General features: G+C 42.9%; 19 non-coding genes across 19 annotated transcripts; all 19 read right to left on the reverse strand.

The window, feature by feature from the left end:
- Positions 1–635: 635 nt before the first annotated feature.
- On the reverse strand, positions 636–706 carry trnag-gcc (transfer RNA glycine (anticodon GCC)). The gene has a single exon. It is a non-coding gene; the product is annotated as a tRNA-Gly (tRNA).
- Positions 707–2,668: 1,962 nt separating this feature from the next.
- On the reverse strand, positions 2,669–2,739 carry trnag-ccc (transfer RNA glycine (anticodon CCC)). The gene has a single exon. It is a non-coding gene; the product is annotated as a tRNA-Gly (tRNA).
- Positions 2,740–3,453: 714 nt separating this feature from the next.
- On the reverse strand, positions 3,454–3,524 carry trnag-gcc (transfer RNA glycine (anticodon GCC)). Its single transcript has one exon. It is a non-coding gene; the product is annotated as a tRNA-Gly (tRNA).
- Positions 3,525–4,195: 671 nt separating this feature from the next.
- trnag-gcc (transfer RNA glycine (anticodon GCC)) lies at positions 4,196–4,266 on the reverse strand. The gene has a single exon. It is a non-coding gene; the product is annotated as a tRNA-Gly (tRNA).
- A 1,963-nt stretch (positions 4,267–6,229) lies between these two features.
- On the reverse strand, positions 6,230–6,300 carry trnag-ccc (transfer RNA glycine (anticodon CCC)). Its single transcript has one exon. It is a non-coding gene; the product is annotated as a tRNA-Gly (tRNA).
- A 714-nt stretch (positions 6,301–7,014) lies between these two features.
- On the reverse strand, positions 7,015–7,085 carry trnag-gcc (transfer RNA glycine (anticodon GCC)). Its single transcript has one exon. It is a non-coding gene; the product is annotated as a tRNA-Gly (tRNA).
- A 671-nt stretch (positions 7,086–7,756) lies between these two features.
- Positions 7,757–7,827, reverse strand: trnag-gcc (transfer RNA glycine (anticodon GCC)). Its single transcript has one exon. It is a non-coding gene; the product is annotated as a tRNA-Gly (tRNA).
- A 1,962-nt stretch (positions 7,828–9,789) lies between these two features.
- Positions 9,790–9,860, reverse strand: trnag-ccc (transfer RNA glycine (anticodon CCC)). The gene has a single exon. It is a non-coding gene; the product is annotated as a tRNA-Gly (tRNA).
- Positions 9,861–10,574: 714 nt separating this feature from the next.
- trnag-gcc (transfer RNA glycine (anticodon GCC)) lies at positions 10,575–10,645 on the reverse strand. Its single transcript has one exon. It is a non-coding gene; the product is annotated as a tRNA-Gly (tRNA).
- Positions 10,646–11,316: 671 nt separating this feature from the next.
- On the reverse strand, positions 11,317–11,387 carry trnag-gcc (transfer RNA glycine (anticodon GCC)). Its single transcript has one exon. It is a non-coding gene; the product is annotated as a tRNA-Gly (tRNA).
- A 1,962-nt stretch (positions 11,388–13,349) lies between these two features.
- Positions 13,350–13,420, reverse strand: trnag-ccc (transfer RNA glycine (anticodon CCC)). Its single transcript has one exon. It is a non-coding gene; the product is annotated as a tRNA-Gly (tRNA).
- Positions 13,421–14,134: 714 nt separating this feature from the next.
- trnag-gcc (transfer RNA glycine (anticodon GCC)) lies at positions 14,135–14,205 on the reverse strand. The gene has a single exon. It is a non-coding gene; the product is annotated as a tRNA-Gly (tRNA).
- A 671-nt stretch (positions 14,206–14,876) lies between these two features.
- Positions 14,877–14,947, reverse strand: trnag-gcc (transfer RNA glycine (anticodon GCC)). Its single transcript has one exon. It is a non-coding gene; the product is annotated as a tRNA-Gly (tRNA).
- Positions 14,948–16,909: 1,962 nt separating this feature from the next.
- On the reverse strand, positions 16,910–16,980 carry trnag-ccc (transfer RNA glycine (anticodon CCC)). The gene has a single exon. It is a non-coding gene; the product is annotated as a tRNA-Gly (tRNA).
- A 714-nt stretch (positions 16,981–17,694) lies between these two features.
- Positions 17,695–17,765, reverse strand: trnag-gcc (transfer RNA glycine (anticodon GCC)). Its single transcript has one exon. It is a non-coding gene; the product is annotated as a tRNA-Gly (tRNA).
- Positions 17,766–18,436: 671 nt separating this feature from the next.
- On the reverse strand, positions 18,437–18,507 carry trnag-gcc (transfer RNA glycine (anticodon GCC)). Its single transcript has one exon. It is a non-coding gene; the product is annotated as a tRNA-Gly (tRNA).
- Positions 18,508–20,469: 1,962 nt separating this feature from the next.
- Positions 20,470–20,540, reverse strand: trnag-ccc (transfer RNA glycine (anticodon CCC)). Its single transcript has one exon. It is a non-coding gene; the product is annotated as a tRNA-Gly (tRNA).
- A 714-nt stretch (positions 20,541–21,254) lies between these two features.
- On the reverse strand, positions 21,255–21,325 carry trnag-gcc (transfer RNA glycine (anticodon GCC)). The gene has a single exon. It is a non-coding gene; the product is annotated as a tRNA-Gly (tRNA).
- Positions 21,326–21,996: 671 nt separating this feature from the next.
- Positions 21,997–22,067, reverse strand: trnag-gcc (transfer RNA glycine (anticodon GCC)). Its single transcript has one exon. It is a non-coding gene; the product is annotated as a tRNA-Gly (tRNA).
- Between the last annotated feature and the right edge of the window lie 1,339 nt (positions 22,068–23,406).

Consider the following 23,406-nt stretch of genomic DNA (forward strand, 5'->3'; position numbering starts at 1 on the left):
AACTCCCTGTGGCCGTGGGCTGTCATCCCTCTCAGCGCGGATGACCTACCCTGGGTACATTTTCTCATATGGTTTCTCTGTGCCTTGCCATGTCTTTCTGTCTTTCTACGAAGATAGTTTATTAGGTTGTGTTGCAGACCGGGACCCTCTGCACTTTGTCTAGGGTCTACCCCGGTCAGTCCGGGCCTGAGGGGTCTGTGTGTTGGCGGAACTCCCTGTGGCCGTGGGCTGTCATCCCTCTCAGCGCGGATGACCTACCCTGGGTACATTTTCTCATATGGTTTCTCTGTGCCTGGCCATGTCTTTCTGTCTTTCTACGAAGATAGTTTATTAGGTTGTGTTAATGCGTGTGTTCTGTGTGTATGCGAGTTCAGGCGTGTATGTGGATGTGTCTTGTGTTTATGTTGGGTGGGTGAAATGGGTTTTAGTCTTTTGTTGTAATTTGGATGTTTATATTGTACAGCACTCTGAGCTGCATTTTACGTATGAAAAGTGATATATGAATAAAATTTGATTGATTGATATAGGTATTATTGGCACTTTAGGTGCAAGAGGTTTCTGGTTCAAATCAGGGATGGTGGTGTCCAACAAGAGATCGCACTCATTGCGTACTGCCATGAAGCAGCAGCAGCTTTTGCATTGGCCGGGAATTGAACCCGGGCCTCTCGCATGGCAAGCGAGAATTCTACCACTGAACAACCAATGCTTACAGAGGAATTCCCTTCAGTCATAGACGTCCACTAAGGATAACGTTTTCAAGGGACCAAATGAGACCATTTTTTTCGTTTTTGAAACGTAGCATTATAGCAATGTAAGTAATGCAACAAGTGAATGGTACATTCCTTTAACGATAAGATCACTCTCCACCACTTTATAATTATGACCACGACCTATAAAGATAACCAGTTTTGATGCATTGGTGAGAAGAGGTTTGGCTTTTTGGACTGGGGGTATAAATCTCATTTACGGTGTATGAGGACAAGTTTCGAATCCCAAACGAGTCCTTCTTTACACTGGGTAAATATAAACATTGTTTCTGAACTTTGAGTTCAACTGAAACTCCCGTACTAATAGGAAAGGATCTACGCTGGTAAAATTAGAACGTCATAAATTTGTTGGCTCCTTAGGCCTTGGTTGTCATTTGCAATTTGGGAGCACGCAATTTCTGGTTTAAATACGAACAGGTGCCGATTCAGGCTTGCGGAGACCCGTTTAAACCTCAGGCTACAAGCACATGGTCGCATTCGGCTCATGGGTCTAGGCGGTTGATTCTCGCTTAGGGTGCGGGAGGCTGGGTTCAAATCTCAGACGAGCCACCGCTGAGTTGGAATACACATGGTTTACCAAACTTTGAGTCCGTTAACAATTTCAAAGGCAGACTGGAAAGGGTGACGCTGGTAAACTTAACATGAAATTACAAAACTGAAAACATTACGACTGTACTTAAAAAAAAAACTATACTTCAGGTCCTTGTTATTTCAATAACCTTCGTCTTATCTCCAAAGTCCGATACCTTTCAAAAATCTTGGAAATGACAGTTTCTACCCAGCTCCATTCCCAAATGACCTCCAATAACCTCTATTAATATTTCAAGTCTAGTTTCCGACCTAATGCAGTACAGAAATCTCACTCATCAAGAACACCAATGACCTCCTCCTGGCAAGCCACCCTAGCCTACTTAACATTCTCACCCTCCTCGATCTCTCAGCAGCTTCTGATTCAATTTTAACACCATCTTCCTGAACGGACTCCATTACAGTGGAATTACACAAACACAACTCTTCAATTATTCAACGCCGATGTGTCCGGTGGGACCCAATTCGTTCAACTGACATCATTCAAATCCCACCCATCCCCTGTTTTTTCTGGTGTCCAACAAGGCTCTGTCTTAGGCCCTCTCCACTTCGTTATCTTTATTCTTACCTCTTGTCGAGCTGTTTCACAGATTAATCATACACTTCCACTGTTATGCAAATGACACTCAGCTCTACCTCGCCACATAACCAACTGCCACTATTCCTGCTTCCTCCCTTTCTGACTGCTTCTCCGAACTTAATCACTGGTTCTCATCCAATTATGTGCAACTCAACATTGATAAAACTGATATCCTACTGGTAGGTACCAAGTCCACTCAAGACAGAACTTAGCGTTTTTCACATGACACTTGACAATACCTCAGTTTTACCCCCTGGTCAGGTTTTACTCTGGGTGTCATCCACTCCCTCCTTTCACTGAGAATTAAATAACATGGTCTGATCTGGATAGTTTCTACTTTATGAAATAATTGTCCTGCGTCCCCGTCCATTGTCCTTTTAAAGAGCTTACGTCCTTGCATTTAACCAGTCCTAGTCACAATTACTTTCAATAATTTACTGCAAAAACACCTGATTAAACGCCACAATTGCTAAATTTAGCCCAAAAAACGGATTTCTACATACATTAAAAGGTTCTGACAAATAGCCTCGGGTCTCCACATTAGTAAATTGAGTGTTATTAATATCCTATGCACCGGTAGACGGTGTTGTCATTCCCGCCCTGAAATGAGGCAAACTGCAGATAAAGCTGGGGTCGCAAGAGGGAAATTGACAAATGAAAACAACTTAGGCGTGGCACGTTCCAACAACGGGTCACAATTGTAATTAATACTATATGACATTGCTTCAGCTTTTGCATTGGCCGGGAATTGAACCCGGGGCTCTCGCATGGGAAGCGAGAATTCTACCACTGAACTACCAATGCTTAGTACAGCGCGGTCAATTAGACATAGATGACCACCAAGGAAAACCTTTTTTAATGGACCCAATAAGACCTTTTTTTCCATTCTTGAAACAGTGCAAAATTAACCTATCTCATGCATCAAGTGAACGATACATTCCTTTAACGATGAGATCATTTTGCAGAAATTTTTTAATACTGGGAAATGCACTAACGATCCACGACCATACATTGCGATAATGGATGCCAGTATCAAGACATTGAGAAAACACTGATAACGTCTGATAATGTGACATTGAGATAACATATTTCAGCATTGTGAGACTAAACTGCTGCATTTCTGATAGTTGGAACTCCACCTCTCTATAATTAAGACTACGTTCTATAAAGATAACCGATTTCGACACCTTGTAAAAAGAGGTTTGGCTTTTTGGACTGGCTGTATAAGTCTCACTTCAAGTTTGTGAGGACACTTTTTTCAAATCCCAAACATGTCCTCCATTACACTGGGTGAATATAGACATGGTTTCGGGAGTTTGAGTTCAAATGAAATTTCCTTACTAATAGCAATGCTTCTACGCTGGTAGAATTATAATGTCATGAATTGCTGGAGGCTCATTGGGATATAGGCATTATTCGCACTTTGGGTGCGAGAGGGGCTTGGTTCAAATCAGGGATGGTGATGTCCAACAAGAGATCACCCTCACAGTGTACATGTCATGAAGCAACAGCAGCTTTTGCATTGGCCGGGAATTGAACCCGGGCCTCTCGCATGGCAAGCGAGAATTCTACCACTGAACAACCAATGCTTACGAGTCCGGGACGGGGGGTCTGTGTGTTGGCGGAGCTCCCTGTGGCCGTGGGCTGTCATCCCTCTCAACGCGGATGACCTACCCTGGGTACATTTTCTCATATGGTTTCTCTGTGCCTTGCTATGTCTTTCTGTCTTTCTACGAAGATAGTTTATTAGGTTGTGTTGCAGACCGGGACCCTCTGCACTTTGTCTAGGGTCTACCCCGGTCAGTCCGGGCCTGAGGGGTCTGTGTGTTGGCGGAACTCCCTGTGGCCGTGGGCTGTCATCCCTCTCAGCGCGGATGACCTACCCTGGGTACATTTTCTCATATGGTTTCTCTGTGCCTTGCCATGTCTTTCTGTCTTTCTACGAAGATAGTTTATTAGGTTGTGTTAATGCGTGTGTTCTGTGTGTATGCGAGTTCAGGCGTGTATGTGGATGTGTCTTGTGTTTATGTTGGGTGGGTGAAATGGGTTTTAGTCTTTTGTTGTAATTTGGATGTTTATATTGTACAGCACTCTGAGCTGCATTTTACGTATGAAAAGTGATATATGAATAAAATTTGATTGATTGATATAGGTATTATTGGCACTTTAGGTGCAAGAGGTTTCTGGTTCAAATCAGGGATGGTGGTGTCCAACAAGAGATCGCATTCATTGCGTACTGCCATGAAGCAGCAGCAGCTTTTGCATTGGCCGGGAATTGAACCCGGGCCTCTCGCATGGCAAGCGAGAATTCTACCACTGAACAACCAATGCTTACAGAGGAATGCCCTTCAGTCATAGACGTCCACTAAGGATAACGTTTTCAAGGGACCAAATGAGACCATTTTTTTTCGTTTTTGAAACGTAGCATTATAGCAATGTAAGTAATGCAACAAGTGAATGGTACATTCCTTTTACGATAAGATCACTCTCCACCACTTTATAATTATGACCACGACCTATAAAGATAACCAGTTTTGATGCATTGGTGAGAAGAGGTTTGGCTTTTTGGACTGGGGGTATAAATCTCATTTACGGTGTATGAGGACAAGTTTCGAATCCCAAACGAGTCCTTCTTTACACTGGGTAAATATAAACATTGTTTCTGAACTTTGAGTTCAACTGAAACTCCCGTACTAATAGGAAAGGATCTACGCTGGTAAAATTAGAACGTCATCAATTTGTTGGCTCCTTAGGCCTTGGTTGTCATTTGCAATTTGGGAGCACGCAATTGCTGGTTTAAATACGAACAGGTGCCGATTCAGGCTTGCGGAGACCCGTTTAAACCTCAGGCTACAAGCACATGGTCGCATTCGGCTCATGGGTCTAGGCGGTTGATTCTCGCTTAGGGTGCGGGAGGCTGGGTTCAAATCTCAGACGAGCCACCGCTGAGTTGGAATACACATGGTTTACCAAACTTTGAGTCCGTTAACAATTTCAAAGGCAGACTGGAAAGGGTGACGCTGGTAAACTTAACATGAAATTACAAAACTGAAAACATTACGACTGTACTTAAAAAAAAAACTAGACTTCAGGTCCTTGTTATTTCAATAACCTTCGTCTTATCTCCAAAGTCCGATACCTTTCAAAAATCTTGGAAATGACAGTTTCTACCCAGCTCCATTCCCAAATGACCTCCAATAACCTCTATTAATATTTCAAGTCTAGTTTCCGACCTAATGCAGTACAGAAATCTCACTCATCAAGAACACCAATGACCTCCTCCTGGCAAGCCACCCTAGCCTACTTAACATTCTCACCCTCCTCGATCTCTCAGCAGCTTCTGATTCAATTTTAACACCATCTTCCTGAACGGACTCCATTACAGTGGAATTACACAAACACAACTCTTCAATTATTCAACGCCGATGTGTCCGGTGGGACCCAATTCGTTCAACTGACATCATTCAAATCCCACCCATCCCCTGTTTTTTCTGGTGTCCAACAAGGCTCTGTCTTAGGCCCTCTCCACTTCGTTATCTTTATTCTTACCTCTTGTCGAGCTGTTTCACAGATTAATCATACACTTCCACTGTTATGCAAATGACACTCAGCTCTACCTCGCCACATAACCAACTGCCACTATTCCTGCTTCCTCCCTTTCTGACTGCTTCTCCGAACTTAATCACTGGTTCTCATCCAATTATGTGCAACTCAACATTGATAAAACTGATATCCTACTGGTAGGTACCAAGTCCACTCAAGACAGAACTTAGCGTTTTTCACATGACACTTGACAATACCTCAGTTTTACCCCCTGGTCAGGTTTTACTCTGGGTGTCATCCACTCCCTCCTTTCACTGAGAATTAAATAACATGGTCTGATCTGGATAGTTTCTACTTTATGAAATAATTGTCCTGCGTCCCCGTCCATTGTCCTTTTAAAGAGCTTACGTCCTTGCATTTAACCAGTCCTAGTCACAATTACTTTCAATAATTTACTGCAAAAACACCTGATTAAACGCCACAATTGCTAAATTTAGCCCAAAAAACGGATTTCTACATACATTAAAAGGTTCTGACAAATAGCCTCGGGTCTCCACATTAGTAAATCGAGTGTTATTAATATCCTATGCACCGGTAGACGGTGTTGTCATTCCCGCCCTGAAATGAGGCAAACTGCAGATAAAGCTGGGGTCGCAAGAGGGAAATTGACAGATGAAAACAACTTAGGCGTGGCACGTTCCAACAACGGGTCACAATTGTAATTAATACTATATGACATTGCTTCAGCTTTTGCATTGGCCGGGAATTGAACCCAGGGCTCTCGCATGGGAAGCGAGAATTCTACCACTGAACTACCAATGCTTAGTACAGCGCGGTCAATTAGACATAGATGACCACCAAGGAAAACCTTTTTTAATGGACCCAATAAGACCTTTTTTTCCATTCTTGAAACAGTGCAAAATTAACCTATCTCATGCATCAAGTGAACGATACATTCCTTTAACGATGAGATCATTTTGCAGAAATTTTTTAATACTGGGAAATGCACTAACGATCCACGACCATACATTGCGATAATGGATGCCAGTATCAAGACATTGAGAAAACACTGATAACGTCTGATAATGTGACATTGAGATAACATATTTCAGCATTGTGAGACTAAACTGCTGCATTTCTGATAGTTGGAACTCCACCTCTTTATAATTAAGACTACGTTCTATAAAGATAACCGATTTCGACACCTTGTAAAAAGAGGTTTGGCTTTTTGGACTGGCTGTATAAGTCTCACTTCAAGTTTGTGAGGACACTTTTTTCAAATCCCAAACGTGTCCTCCATTACACTGGGTGAATATAGACATGGTTTCAGGAGTTTGAGTTCAAATGAAATTTCCTTACTAATAGCAATGCTTCTACGTTGGTAGAATTATAATGTCATGAATTGCTGGAGGCTCATTGGGATATAGGCATTATTCGCACTTTGGGTGCGAGAGGGGCTTGGTTCAAATCAGGGATGGTGATGTCCAACAAGAGATCACCCTCACAGTGTACATGTCATGAAGCAACAGCAGCTTTTGCATTGGCCGGGAATTGAACCCGGGCCTCTCGCATGGCAAGCGAGAATTCTACCACTGAACAACCAATGCTTACGAGTCCGGGACGGGGGGTCTGTGTGTTGGCGGAGCTCCCTGTGGCCGTGGGCTGTCATCCCTCTCAACGCGGATGACCTACCCTGGGTACATTTTCTCATATGGTTTCTCTGTGCCTTGCTATGTCTTTCTGTCTTTCTACGAAGATAGTTTATTAGGTTGTGTTGCAGACCGGGACCCTCTGCACTTTGTCTAGGGTCTACCCCGGTCAGTCCGGGCCTGAGGGGTCTGTGTGTTGGCGGAACTCCCTGTGGCCGTGGGCTGTCATCCCTCTCAGCGCGGATGACCTACCCTGGGTACATTTTCTCATATGGTTTCTCTGTGCCTTGCCATGTCTTTCTGTCTTTCTACGAAGATAGTTTATTAGGTTGTGTTAATGCGTGTGTTCTGTGTGTATGCGAGTTCAGGCGTGTATGTGGATGTGTCTTGTGTTTATGTTGGGTGGGTGAAATGGGTTTTAGTCTTTTGTTGTAATTTGGATGTTTATATTGTACAGCACTCTGAGCTGCATTTTACGTATGAAAAGTGATATATGAATAAAATTTGATTGATTGATATAGGTATTATTGGCACTTTAGGTGCAAGAGGTTTCTGGTTCAAATCAGGGATGGTGGTGTCCAACAAGAGATCGCACTCATTGCGTACTGCCATGAAGCAGCAGCAGCTTTTGCATTGGCCGGGAATTGAACCCGGGCCTCTCGCATGGCAAGCGAGAATTCTACCACTGAACAACCAATGCTTACAGAGGAATGCCCTTCAGTCATAGACGTCCACTAAGGATAACGTTTTCAAGGGACCAAATGAGACCATTTTTTTCGTTTTTGAAACGTAGCATTATAGCAATGTAAGTAATGCAACAAGTGAATGGTACATTCCTTTTACGATAAGATCACTCTCCACCACTTTATAATTATGACCACGACCTATAAAGATAACCAGTTTTGATGCATTGGTGAGAAGAGGTTTGGCTTTTTGGACTGGGGGTATAAATCTCATTTACGGTGTATGAGGACAAGTTTCGAATCCCAAACGAGTCCTTCTTTACACTGGGTAAATATAAACATTGTTTCTGAACTTTGAGTTCAACTGAAACTCCCGTACTAATAGGAAAGGATCTACGCTGGTAAAATTAGAACGTCATAAATTTGTTGGCTCCTTAGGCCTTGGTTGTCATTTGCAATTTGGGAGCACGCAATTGCTGGTTTAAATACGAACAGGTGCCGATTCAGGCTTGCGGAGACCCGTTTAAACCTCAGGCTACAAGCACATGGTCGCATTCGGCTCATGGGTCTAGGCGGTTGATTCTCGCTTAGGGTGCGGGAGGCTGGGTTCAAATCTCAGACGAGCCACCGCTGAGTTGGAATACACATGGTTTACCAAACTTTGAGTCCGTTAACAATTTCAAAGGCAGACTGGAAAGGGTGACGCTGGTAAACTTAACATGAAATTACAAAACTGAAAACATTACGACTGTACTTAAAAAAAAAACTATACTTCAGGTCCTTGTTATTTCAATAACCTTCGTCTTATCTCCAAAGTCCGATACCTTTCAAAAATCTTGGAAATGACAGTTTCTACCCAGCTCCATTCCCAAATGACCTCCAATAACCTCTATTAATATTTCAAGTCTAGTTTCCGACCTAATGCAGTACAGAAATCTCACTCATCAAGAACACCAATGACCTCCTCCTGGCAAGCCACCCTAGCCTACTTAACATTCTCACCCTCCTCGATCTCTCAGCAGCTTCTGATTCAATTTTAACACCATCTTCCTGAACGGACTCCATTACAGTGGAATTACACAAACACAACTCTTCAATTATTCAACGCCGATGTGTCCGGTGGGACCCAATTCGTTCAACTGACATCATTCAAATCCCACCCATCCCCTGTTTTTTCTGGTGTCCAACAAGGCTCTGTCTTAGGCCCTCTCCACTTCGTTATCTTTATTCTTACCTCTTGTCGAGCTGTTTCACAGATTAATCATACACTTCCACTGTTATGCAAATGACACTCAGCTCTACCTCGCCACATAACCAACTGCCACTATTCCTGCTTCCTCCCTTTCTGACTGCTTCTCCGAACTTAATCACTGGTTCTCATCCAATTATGTGCAACTCAACATTGATAAAACTGATATCCTACTGGTAGGTACCAAGTCCACTCAAGACAGAACTTAGCGTTTTTCACATGACACTTGACAATACCTCAGTTTTACCCCCTGGTCAGGTTTTACTCTGGGTGTCATCCACTCCCTCCTTTCACTGAGAATTAAATAACATGGTCTGATCTGGATAGTTTCTACTTTATGAAATAATTGTCCTGCGTCCCCGTCCATTGTCCTTTTAAAGAGCTTACGTCCTTGCATTTAACCAGTCCTAGTCACAATTACTTTCAATAATTTACTGCAAAAACACCTGATTAAACGCCACAATTGCTAAATTTAGCCCAAAAAACGGATTTCTACATACATTAAAAGGTTCTGACAAATAGCCTCGGGTCTCCACATTAGTAAATCGAGTGTTATTAATATCCTATGCACCGGTAGACGGTGTTGTCATTCCCGCCCTGAAATGAGGCAAACTGCAGATAAAGCTGGGGTCGCAAGAGGGAAATTGACAGATGAAAACAACTTAGGCGTGGCACGTTCCAACAACGGGTCACAATTGTAATTAATACTATATGACATTGCTTCAGCTTTTGCATTGGCCGGGAATTGAACCCCAGGCTCTCGCATGGGAAGCGAGAATTCTACCACTGAACTACCAATGCTTAGTACAGCGCGGTCAATTAGACATAGATGACCACCAAGGAAAACCTTTTTTAATGGACCCAATAAGACCTTTTTTTCCATTCTTGAAACAGTGCAAAATTAACCTATCTCATGCATCAAGTGAACGATACATTCCTTTAACGATGAGATCATTTTGCAGAAATTTTTTAATACTGGGAAATGCACTAACGATCCACGACCATACATTGCGATAATGGATGCCAGTATCAAGACATTGAGAAAACACTGATAACGTCTGATAATGTGACATTGAGATAACATATTTCAGCATTGTGAGACTAAACTGCTGCATTTCTGATAGTTGGAACTCCACCTCTTTATAATTAAGACTACGTTCTATAAAGATAACCGATTTCGACACCTTGTAAAAAGAGGTTTGGCTTTTTGGACTGGCTGTATAAGTCTCACTTCAAGTTTGTGAGGACACTTTTTTCAAATCCCAAACGTGTCCTCCATTACACTGGGTGAATATAGACATGGTTTCAGGAGTTTGAGTTCAAATGAAATTTCCTTACTAATAGCAATGCTTCTACGTTGGTAGAATTATAATGTCATGAATTGCTGGAGGCTCATTGGGATATAGGCATTATTCGCACTTTGGGTGCGAGAGGGGCTTGGTTCAAATCAGGGATGGTGATGTCCAACAAGAGATCACCCTCACAGTGTACATGTCATGAAGCAACAGCAGCTTTTGCATTGGCCGGGAATTGAACCCGGGCCTCTCGCATGGCAAGCGAGAATTCTACCACTGAACAACCAATGCTTACGAGTCCGGGACGGGGGGTCTGTGTGTTGGCGGAGCTCCCTGTGGCCGTGGGCTGTCATCCCTCTCAACGCGGATGACCTACCCTGGGTACATTTTCTCATATGGATTCTCTGTGCCTTGCTATGTCTTTCTGTCTTTCTACGAAGATAGTTTATTAGGTTGTGTTGCAGACCGGGACCCTCTGCACTTTGTCTAGGGTCTACCCCGGTCAGTCCGGGCCTAAGGGGTCTGTGTGTTGGCGGAACTCCCTGTGGCCGTGGGCTGTCATCCCTCTCAGCGCGGATGACCTACCCTGGGTACATTTTCTCATATGGTTTCTCTGTGCCTTGCCATGTCTTTCTGTCTTTCTACGAAGATAGTTTATTAGGTTGTGTTAATGCGTGTGTTCTGTGTGTATGCGAGTTCAGGCGTGTATGTGGATGTGTCTTGTGTTTATGTTGGGTGGGTGAAATGGGTTTTAGTCTTTTGTTGTAATTTGGATGTTTATATTTTACAGCACTCTGAGCTGCATTTTACGTATGAAAAGTGATATATGAATAAAATTTGATTGATTGATATAGGTATTATTGGCACTTTAGGTGCAAGAGGTTTCTGGTTCAAATCAGGGATGGTGGTGTCCAACAAGAGATGGCACTCATTGCGTACTGCCATGAAGCAGCAGCAGCTTTTGCATTGGCCGGGAATTGAACCCGGGCCTCTCGCATGGCAAGCGAGAATTCTACCACTGAACAACCAATGCTTACAGAGGAATGCCCTTCAGTCATAGACGTCCACTAAGGATAACGTTTTCAAGGGACCAAATGAGACCATTTTTTTCGTTTTTGAAACGTAGCATTATAGCAATGTAAGTAATGCAACAAGTGAATGGTACATTCCTTTTACGATAAGATCACTCTCCACCACTTTATAATTATGACCACGACCTATAAAGATAACCAGTTTTGATGCATTGGTGAGAAGAGGTTTGGCTTTTTGGACTGGGGGTATAAATCTCATTTACGGTGTATGAGGACAAGTTTCGAATCCCAAACGAGTCCTTCTTTACACTGGGTAAATATAAACATTGTTTCTGAACTTTGAGTTCAACTGAAACTCCCGTACTAATAGGAAAGGATCTACGCTGGTAAAATTAGAACGTCATCAATTTGTTGGCTCCTTAGGCCTTGGTTGTCATTTGCAATTTGGGAGCACGCAATTGCTGGTTTAAATACGAACAGGTGCCGATTCAGGCTTGCGGAGACCCGTTTAAACCTCAGGCTACAAGCACATGGTCGCATTCGGCTCATGGGTCTAGGCGGTTGATTCTCGCTTAGGGTGCGGGAGGCTGGGTTCAAATCTCAGACGAGCCACCGCTGAGTTGGAATACACATGGTTTACCAAACTTTGAGTCCGTTAACAATTTCAAAGGCAGACTGGAAAGGGTGACGCTGGTAAACTTAACATGAAATTACAAAACTGAAAACATTACGACTGTACTTAAAAAAAAAAATATACTTCAGGTCCTTGTTATTTCAATAACCTTCGTCTTATCTCCAAAGTCCGATACCTTTCAAAAATCTTGGAAATGACAGTTTCTACCCAGCTCCATTCCCAAATGACCTCCAATAACCTCTATTAATATTTCAAGTCTAGTTTCCGACCTAATGCAGTACAGAAATCTCACTCATCAAGAACACCAATGACCTCCTCCTGGCAAGCCACCCTAGCCTACTTAACATTCTCACCCTCCTCGATCTCTCAGCAGCTTCTGATTCAATTTTAACACCATCTTCCTGAACGGACTCCATTACAGTGGAATTACACAAACACAACTCTTCAATTATTCAACGCCGATGTGTCCGGTGGGACCCAATTCGTTCAACTGACATCATTCAAATCCCACCCATCCCCTGTTTTTTCTGGTGTCCAACAAGGCTCTGTCTTAGGCCCTCTCCACTTCGTTATCTTTATTCTTACCTCTTGTCGAGCTGTTTCACAGATTAATCATACACTTCCACTGTTATGCAAATGACACTCAGCTCTACCTCGCCACATAACCAACTGCCACTATTCCTGCTTCCTCCCTTTCTGACTGCTTCTCCGAACTTAATCACTGGTTCTCATCCAATTATGTGCAACTCAACATTGATAAAACTGATATCCTACTGGTAGGTACCAAGTCCACTCAAGACAGAACTTAGCGTTTTTCACATGACACTTGACAATACCTCAGTTTTACCCCCTGGTCAGGTTTTACTCTGGGTGTCATCCACTCCCTCCTTTCACTGAGAATTAAATAACATGGTCTGATCTGGATAGTTTCTACTTTATGAAATAATTGTCCTGCGTCCCCGTCCATTGTCCTTTTAAAGAGCTTACGTCCTTGCATTTAACCAGTCCTAGTCACAATTACTTTCAATAATTTACTGCAAAAACACCTGATTAAACGCCACAATTGCTAAATTTAGCCCAAAAAACGGATTTCTACATACATTAAAAGGTTCTGACAAATAGCCTCGGGTCTCCACATTAGTAAATCGAGTGTTATTAATATCCTATGCACCGGTAGACGGTGTTGTCATTCCCGCCCTGAAATGAGGCAAACTGCAGATAAAGCTGGGGTCGCAAGAGGGAAATTGACAGATGAAAACAACTTAGGCGTGGCACGTTCCAACAACGGGTCACAATTGTAATTAATACTATATGACATTGCTTCAGCTTTTGCATTGGCCGGGAATTGAACCCAGGGCTCTCGCATGGGAAGCGAGAATTCTACCACTGAACTACCAATGCTTAGTACAGCGCGGTCAATTAGACATAGATGACCACCAAGGAAAACCTTTTTTAATGGACCCAATAAGACCTTTTTTTCCATTCTTGAAACAGTGCAAAATTAACCTATCTCATGCATCAAGTGAACGATACATTCCTTTAACGATGAGATCATTTTGCAGAAATTTTTTAATACTGGGAAATGCACTAACGATCCACGACCATACATTGCGATAATGGATGCCAGTATCAAGACATTGAGAAAACACTGATAACGTCTGATAATGTGACATTGAGATAACATATTTCAGCATTGTGAGACTAAACTGCTGCATTTCTGATAGTTGGAACTCCACCTCTTTATAATTAAGACTACGTTCTATAAAGATAACCGATTTCGACACCTTGTAAAAAGAGGTTTGGCTTTTTGGACTGGCTGTATAAGTCTCACTTCAAGTTTGTGAGGACACTTTTTTCAAATCCCAAACGTGTCCTCCATTACACTGGGTGAATATAGACATGGTTTCAGGAGTTTGAGTTCAAATGAAATTTCCTTACTAATAGCAATGCTTCTACGTTGGTAGAATTATAATGTCATGAATTGCTGGAGGCTCATTGGGATATAGGCATTATTCGCACTTTGGGTGCGAGAGGGGCTTGGTTCAAATCAGGGATGGTGATGTCCAACAAGAGATCACCCTCACAGTGTACATGTCATGAAGCAACAGCAGCTTTTGCATTGGCCGGGAATTGAACCCGGGCCTCTCGCATGGCAAGCGAGAATTCTACCACTGAACAACCAATGCTTACGAGTCCGGGACGGGGGGTCTGTGTGTTGGCGGAGCTCCCTGTGGCCGTGGGCTGTCATCCCTCTCAACGCGGATGACCTACCCTGGGTACATTTTCTCATATGGTTTCTCTGTGCCTTGCTATGTCTTTCTGTCTTTCTACGAAGATAGTTTATTAGGTTGTGTTGCAGACCGGGACCCTCTGCACTTTGTCTAGGGTCTACCCCGGTCAGTCCGGGCCTGAGGGGTCTGTGTGTTGGCGGAACTCCCTGTGGCCGTGGGCTGTCATCCCTCTCAGCGCGGATGACCTACCCTGGGTACATTTTCTCATATGGTTTCTCTGTGCCTTGCCATGTCTTTCTGTCTTTCTACGAAGATAGTTTATTAGGTTGTGTTAATGCGTGTGTTCTGTGTGTATGCGAGTTCAGGCGTGTATGTGGATGTGTCTTGTGTTTATGTTGGGTGGGTGAAATGGGTTTTAGTCTTTTGTTGTAATTTGGATGTTTATATTGTACAGCACTCTGAGCTGCATTTTACGTATGAAAAGTGATATATGAATAAAATTTGATTGATTGATATAGGTATTATTGGCACTTTAGGTGCAAGAGGTTTCTGGTTCAAATCAGGGATGGTGGTGTCCAACAAGAGATCGCACTCATTGCGTACTGCCATGAAGCAGCAGCAGCTTTTGCATTGGCCGGGAATTGAACCCGGGCCTCTCGCATGGCAAGCGAGAATTCTACCACTGAACAACCAATGCTTACAGAGGAATGCCCTTCAGTCATAGACGTCCACTAAGGATAACGTTTTCAAGGGACCAAATGAGACCATTTTTTTCGTTTTTGAAACGTAGCATTATAGCAATGTAAGTAATGCAACAAGTGAATGGTACATTCCTTTTACGATAAGATCACTCTCCACCACTTTATAATTATGACCACGACCTATAAAGATAACCAGTTTTGATGCATTGGTGAGAAGAGGTTTGGCTTTTTGGACTGGGGGTATAAATCTCATTTACGGTGTATGAGGACAAGTTTCGAATCCCAAACGAGTCCTTCTTTACACTGGGTAAATATAAACATTGTTTCTGAACTTTGAGTTCAACTGAAACTCCCGTACTAATAGGAAAGGATCTACGCTGGTAAAATTAGAACGTCATAAATTTGTTGGCTCCTTAGGCCTTGGTTGTCATTTGCAATTTGGGAGCACGCAATTGCTGGTTTAAATACGAACAGGTGCCGATTCAGGCTTGCGGAGACCCGTTTAAACCTCAGGCTACAAGCACATGGTCGCATTCGGCTCATGGGTCTAGGCGGTTGATTCTCGCTTAGGGTGCGGGAGGCTGGGTTCAAATCTCAGACGAGCCACCGCTGAGTTGGAATACACATGGTTTACCAAACTTTGAGTCCGTTAACAATTTCAAAGGCAGACTGGAAAGGGTGACGCTGGTAAACTTAACATGAAATTACAAAACTGAAAACATTACGACTGTACTTAAAAAAAAAACTATACTTCAGGTCCTTGTTATTTCAATAACCTTCGTCTTATCTCCAAAGTCCGATACCTTTCAAAAATCTTGGAAATGACAGTTTCTACCCAGCTCCATTCCCAAATGACCTCCAATAACCTCTATTAATATTTCAAGTCTAGTTTCCGACCTAATGCAGTACAGAAATCTCACTCATCAAGAACACCAATGACCTCCTCCTGGCAAGCCACCCTAGCCTACTTAACATTCTCACCCTCCTCGATCTCTCAGCAGCTTCTGATTCAATTTTAACACCATCTTCCTGAACGGACTCCATTACAGTGGAATTACACAAACACAACTCTTCAATTATTCAACGCCGATGTGTCCGGTGGGACCCAATTCGTTCAACTGACATCATTCAAATCCCACCCATCCCCTGTTTTTTCTGGTGTCCAACAAGGCTCTGTCTTAGGCCCTCTCCACTTCGTTATCTTTATTCTTACCTCTTGTCGAGCTGTTTCACAGATTAATCATACACTTCCACTGTTATGCAAATGACACTCAGCTCTACCTCGCCACATAACCAACTGCCACTATTCCTGCTTCCTCCCTTTCTGACTGCTTCTCCGAACTTAATCACTGGTTCTCATCCAATTATGTGCAACTCAACATTGATAAAACTGATATCCTACTGGTAGGTACCAAGTCCACTCAAGACAGAACTTAGCGTTTTTCACATGACACTTGACAATACCTCAGTTTTACCCCCTGGTCAGGTTTTACTCTGGGTGTCATCCACTCCCTCCTTTCACTGAGAATTAAATAACATGGTCTGATCTGGATAGTTTCTACTTTATGAAATAATTGTCCTGCGTCCCCGTCCATTGTCCTTTTAAAGAGCTTACGTCCTTGCATTTAACCAGTCCTAGTCACAATTACTTTCAATAATTTACTGCAAAAACACCTGATTAAACGCCACAATTGCTAAATTTAGCCCAAAAAACGGATTTCTACATACATTAAAAGGTTCTGACAAATAGCCTCGGGTCTCCACATTAGTAAATCGAGTGTTATTAATATCCTATGCACCGGTAGACGGTGTTGTCATTCCCGCCCTGAAATGAGGCAAACTGCAGATAAAGCTGGGGTCGCAAGAGGGAAATTGACAGATGAAAACAACTTAGGCGTGGCACGTTCCAACAACGGGTCACAATTGTAATTAATACTATATGACATTGCTTCAGCTTTTGCATTGGCCGGGAATTGAACCCCAGGCTCTCGCATGGGAAGCGAGAATTCTACCACTGAACTACCAATGCTTAGTACAGCGCGGTCAATTAGACATAGATGACCACCAAGGAAAACCTTTTTTAATGGACCCAATAAGACCTTTTTTTCCATTCTTGAAACAGTGCAAAATTAACCTATCTCATGCATCAAGTGAACGATACATTCCTTTAACGATGAGATCATTTTGCAGAAATTTTTTAATACTGGGAAATGCACTAACGATCCACGACCATACATTGCGATAATGGATGCCAGTATCAAGACATTGAGAAAACACTGATAACGTCTGATAATGTGACATTGAGATAACATATTTCAGCATTGTGAGACTAAACTGCTGCATTTCTGATAGTTGGAACTCCACCTCTTTATAATTAAGACTACGTTCTATAAAGATAACCGATTTCGACACCTTGTAAAAAGAGGTTTGGCTTTTTGGACTGGCTGTATAAGTCTCACTTCAAGTTTGTGAGGACACTTTTTTCAAATCCCAAACGTGTCCTCCATTACACTGGGTGAATATAGACATGGTTTCAGGAGTTTGAGTTCAAATGAAATTTCCTTACTAATAGCAATGCTTCTACGTTGGTAGAATTATAATGTCATGAATTGCTGGAGGCTCATTGGGATATAGGCATTATTCGCACTTTGGGTGCGAGAGGGGCTTGGTTCAAATCAGGGATGGTGATGTCCAACAAGAGATCACCCTCACAGTGTACATGTCATGAAGCAACAGCAGCTTTTGCATTGGCCGGGAATTGAACCCGGGCCTCTCGCATGGCAAGCGAGAATTCTACCACTGAACAACCAATGCTTACGAGTCCGGGACGGGGGGTCTGTGTGTTGGCGGAGCTCCCTGTGGCCGTGGGCTGTCATCCCTCTCAACGCGGATGACCTACCCTGGGTACATTTTCTCATATGGATTCTCTGTGCCTTGCTATGTCTTTCTGTCTTTCTACGAAGATAGTTTATTAGGTTGTGTTGCAGACCGGGACCCTCTGCACTTTGTCTAGGGTCTACCCCGGTCAGTCCGGGCCTGAGGGGTCTGTGTGTTGGCGGAACTCCCTGTGGCCGTGGGCTGTCATCCCTCTCAGCGCGGATGACCTACCCTGGGTACATTTTCTCATATGGTTTCTCTGTGCCTTGCCATGTCTTTCTGTCTTTCTACGAAGATAGTTTATTAGGTTGTGTTAATGCGTGTGTTCTGTGTGTATGCGAGTTCAGGCGTGTATGTGGATGTGTCTTGTGTTTATGTTGGGTGGGTGAAATGGGTTTTAGTCTTTTGTTGTAATTTGGATGTTTATATTGTACAGCACTCTGAGCTGCATTTTACGTATGAAAAGTGATATATGAATAAAATTTGATTGATTGATATAGGTATTATTGGCACTTTAGGTGCAAGAGGTTTCTGGTTCAAATCAGGGATGGTGGTGTCCAACAAGAGATGGCACTCATTGCGTACTGCCATGAAGCAGCAGCAGCTTTTGCATTGGCCGGGAATTGAACCCGGGCCTCTCGCATGGCAAGCGAGAATTCTACCACTGAACAACCAATGCTTACAGAGGAATGCCCTTCAGTCATAGACGTCCACTAAGGATAACGTTTTCAAGGGACCAAATGAGACCATTTTTTTCGTTTTTGAAACGTAGCATTATAGCAATGTAAGTAATGCAACAAGTGAATGGTACATTCCTTTTACGATAAGATCACTCTCCACCACTTTATAATTATGACCACGACCTATAAAGATAACCAGTTTTGATGCATTGGTGAGAAGAGGTTTGGCTTTTTGGACTGGGGGTATAAATCTCATTTACGGTGTATGAGGACAAGTTTCGAATCCCAAACGAGTCCTTCTTTACACTGGGTAAATATAAACATTGTTTCTGAACTTTGAGTTCAACTGAAACTCCCGTACTAATAGGAAAGGATCTACGCTGTTAAAATTAGAACGTCATCAATTTGTTGGCTCCTTAGGCCTTGGTTGTCATTTGCAATTTGGGAGCACGCAATTGCTGGTTTAAATACGAACAGGTGCCGATTCAGGCTTGCGGAGACCCGTTTAAACCTCAGGCTACAAGCACATGGTCGCATTCGGCTCATGGGTCTAGGCGGTTGATTTTCGCTTAGGGTGCGGGAGGCTGGGTTCAAATCTCAGACGAGCCACCGCTGAGTTGGAATACACATGGTTTACCAAACTTTGAGTCCGTTAACAATTTCAAAGGCAGACTGGAAAGGGTGACGCTGGTAAACTTAACATGAAATTACAAAACTGAAAACATTACGACTGTACTTAAAAAAAAAACTATACTTCAGGTCCTTGTTATTTCAATAACCTTCGTCTTATCTCCAAAGTCCGATACCTTTCAAAAATCTTGGAAATGACAGTTTCTACCCAGCTCCATTCCCAAATGACCTCCAATAACCTCTATTAATATTTCAAGTCTAGTTTCCGACCTAATGCAGTACAGAAATCTCACTCATCAAGAACACCAATGACCTCCTCCTGGCAAGCCACCCTAGCCTACTTAACATTCTCACCCTCCTCGATCTCTCAGCAGCTTCTGATTCAATTTTAACACCATCTTCCTGAACGGACTCCATTACAGTGGAATTACACAAACACAACTCTTCAATTATTCAACGCCGATGTGTCCGGTGGGACCCAATTCGTTCAACTGACATCATTCAAATCCCACCCATCCCCTGTTTTTTCTGGTGTCCAACAAGGCTCTGTCTTAGGCCCTCTCCACTTCGTTATCTTTATTCTTACCTCTTGTCGAGCTGTTTCACAGATTAATCATACACTTCCACTGTTATGCAAATGACACTCAGCTCTACCTCGCCACATAACCAACTGCCACTATTCCTGCTTCCTCCCTTTCTGACTGCTTCTCCGAACTTAATCACTGGTTCTCATCCAATTATGTGCAACTCAACATTGATAAAACTGATATCCTACTGGTAGGTACCAAGTCCACTCAAGACAGAACTTAGCGTTTTTCACATGACACTTGACAATACCTCAGTTTTACCCCCTGGTCAGGTTTTACTCTGGGTGTCATCCACTCCCTCCTTTCACTGAGAATTAAATAACATGGTCTGATCTGGATAGTTTCTACTTTATGAAATAATTGTCCTGCGTCCCCGTCCATTGTCCTTTTAAAGAGCTTACGTCCTTGCATTTAACCAGTCCTAGTCACAATTACTTTCAATAATTTACTGCAAAAACACCTGATTAAACGCCACAATTGCTAAATTTAGCCCAAAAAACGGATTTCTACATACATTAAAAGGTTCTGACAAATAGCCTCGGGTCTCCAAATTAGTAAATCGAGTGTTATTAATATCCTATGCACCGGTAGACGGTGTTGTCATTCCCGCCCTGAAATGAGGCAAACTGCAGATAAAGCTGGGGTCGCAAGAGGGAAATTGACAGATGAAAACAACTTAGGCGTGGCACGTTCCAACAACGGGTCACAATTGTAATTAACACTATATGACATTGCTTCAGCTTTTGCATTGGCCGGGAATTGAACCCAGGGCTCTCGCATGGGAAGCGAGAATTCTACCACTGAACTACCAATGCTTAGTACAGCGCGGTCAATTAGACATAGATGACCACCAAGGAAAACCTTTTTTAATGGACCCAATAAGACCTTTTTTTCCATTCTTGAAACAGTGCAAAATTAACCTATCTCATGCATCAAGTGAACGATACATTCCTTTAACGATGAGATCATTTTGCAGAAATTTTTTAATACTGGGAAATGCACTAACGATCCACGACCATACATTGCGATAATGGATGCCAGTATCAAGACATTGAGAAAACACTGATAACGTCTGATAATGTGACATTGAGATAACATATTTCAGCATTGTGAGACTAAACTGCTGCATTTCTGATAGTTGGAACTCCACCTCTTTATAATTAAGACTACGTTCTATAAAGATAACCGATTTCGACACCTTGTAAAAAGAGGTTTGGCTTTTTGGACTGGCTGTATAAGTCTCACTTCAAGTTTGTGAGGACACTTTTTTCAAATCCCAAACGTGTCCTCCATTACACTGGGTGAATATAGACATGGTTTCAGGAGTTTGAGTTCAAATGAAATTTCCTTACTAATAGCAATGCTTCTACGTTGGTAGAATTATAATGTCATGAATTGCTGGAGGCTCATTGGGATATAGGCATTATTCGCACTTTGGGTGCGAGAGGGGCTTGGTTCAAATCAGGGATGGTGATGTCCAACAAGAGATCACCCTCACAGTGTACATGTCATGAAGCAACAGCAGCTTTTGCATTGGCCGGGAATTGAACCCGGGCCTCTCGCATGGCAAGCGAGAATTCTACCACTGAACAACCAATGCTTACGAGTCCGGGACGGGGGGTCTGTGTGTTGGCGGAGCTCCCTGTGGCCGTGGGCTGTCATCCCTCTCAACGCGGATGACCTACCCTGGGTACATTTTCTCATATGGTTTCTCTGTGCCTTGCTATGTCTTTCTGTCTTTCTACGAAGATAGTTTATTAGGTTGTGTTGCAGACCGGGACCCTCTGCACTTTGTCTAGGGTCTACCCCGGTCAGTCCGGGCCTGAGGGGTCTGTGTGTTGGCGGAACTCCCTGTGGCCGTGGGCTGTCATCCCTCTCAGCGCGGATGACCTACCCTGGGTACATTTTCTCATATGGTTTCTCTGTGCCTTGCCATGTCTTTCTGTCTTTCTACGAAGATAGTTTATTAGGTTGTGTTAATGCGTGTGTTCTGTGTGTATGCGAGTTCAGGCGTGTATGTGGATGTGTCTTGTGTTTATGTTGGGTGGGTGAAATGGGTTTTAGTCTTTTGTTGTAATTTGGATGTTTATATTGTACAGCACTCTGAGCTGCATTTTACGTATGAAAAGTGATATATGAATAAAATTTGATTGATTGATATAGGTATTATTGGCACTTTAGGTGCAAGAGGTTTCTGGTTCAAATCAGGGATGGTGGTGTCCAACAAGAGATCGCACTCATTGCGTACTGCCATGAAGCAGCAGCAGCTTTTGCATTGGCCGGGAATTGAACCCGGGCCTCTCGCATGGCAAGCGAGAATTCTACCACTGAACAACCAATGCTTACAGAGGAATGCCCTTCAGTCATAGACGTCCACTAAGGATAACGTTTTCAAGGGACCAAATGAGACCATTTTTTTCGTTTTTGAAACGTAGCATTATAGCAATGTAAGTAATGCAACAAGTGAATGGTACATTCCTTTTACGATAAGATCACTCTCCACCACTTTATAATTATGACCACGACCTATAAAGATAACCAGTTTTGATGCATTGGTGAGAAGAGGTTTGGCTTTTTGGACTGGGGGTATAAATCTCATTTACGGTGTATGAGGACAAGTTTCGAATCCCAAACGAGTCCTTCTTTACACTGGGTAAATATAAACATTGTTTCTGAACTTTGAGTTCAACTGAAACTCCCGTACTAATAGGAAAGGATCTACGCTGGTAAAATTAGAACGTCATCAATTTGTTGGCTCCTTAGGCCTTGGTTGTCATTTGCAATTTGGGAGCACGCAATTGCTGGTTTAAATACGAACAGGTGCCGATTCAGGCTTGCGGAGACCCGTTTAAACCTCAGGCTACAAGCACATGGTCGCATTCGGCTCATGGGTCTAGGCGGTTGATTCTCGCTTAGGGTGCGGGAGGCTGGGTTCAAATCTCAGACGAGCCACCGCTGAGTTGGAATACACATGGTTTACCAAACTTTGAGTCCGTTAACAATTTCAAAGGCAGACTGGAAAGGGTGACGCTGGTAAACTTAACATGAAATTACAAAACTGAAAACATTACGACTGTACTTAAAAAAAAAACTATACTTCAGGTCCTTGTTATTTCAATAACCTTCGTCTTATCTCCAAAGTCCGATACCTTTCAAAAATCTTGGAAATGACAGTTTCTACCCAGCTCCATTCCCAAATGACCTCCAATAACCTCTATTAATATTTCAAGTCTAGTTTCCGACCTAATGCAGTACAGAAATCTCACTCATCAAGAACACCAATGACCTCCTCCTGGCAAGCCACCCTAGCCTACTTAACATTCTCACCCTCCTCGATCTCTCAGCAGCTTCTGATTCAATTTTAACACCATCTTCCTGAACGGACTCCATTACAGTGGAATTACACAAACACAACTCTTCAATTATTCAACGCCGATGTGTCCGGTGGGACCCAATTCGTTCAACTGACATCATTCAAATCCCACCCATCCCCTGTTTTTTCTGGTGTCCAACAAGGCTCTGTCTTAGGCCCTCTCCACTTCGTTATCTTTATTCTTACCTCTTGTCGAGCTGTTTCACAGATTAATCATACACTTCCACTGTTATGCAAATGACACTCAGCTCTACCTCGCCACATAACCAACTGCCACTATTCCTGCTTCCTCCCTTTCTGACTGCTTC

This window comes from Idiotropiscis lumnitzeri, chromosome 7 (genome assembly GCF_059441095.1).
Source record: "Idiotropiscis lumnitzeri isolate Australia: NSW breed Sydney's pygmy pipehorse chromosome 7, RoL_Ilum_1.0, whole genome shotgun sequence".
Lineage (NCBI taxonomy): Eukaryota > Metazoa > Chordata > Actinopteri > Syngnathiformes > Syngnathidae > Idiotropiscis > Idiotropiscis lumnitzeri.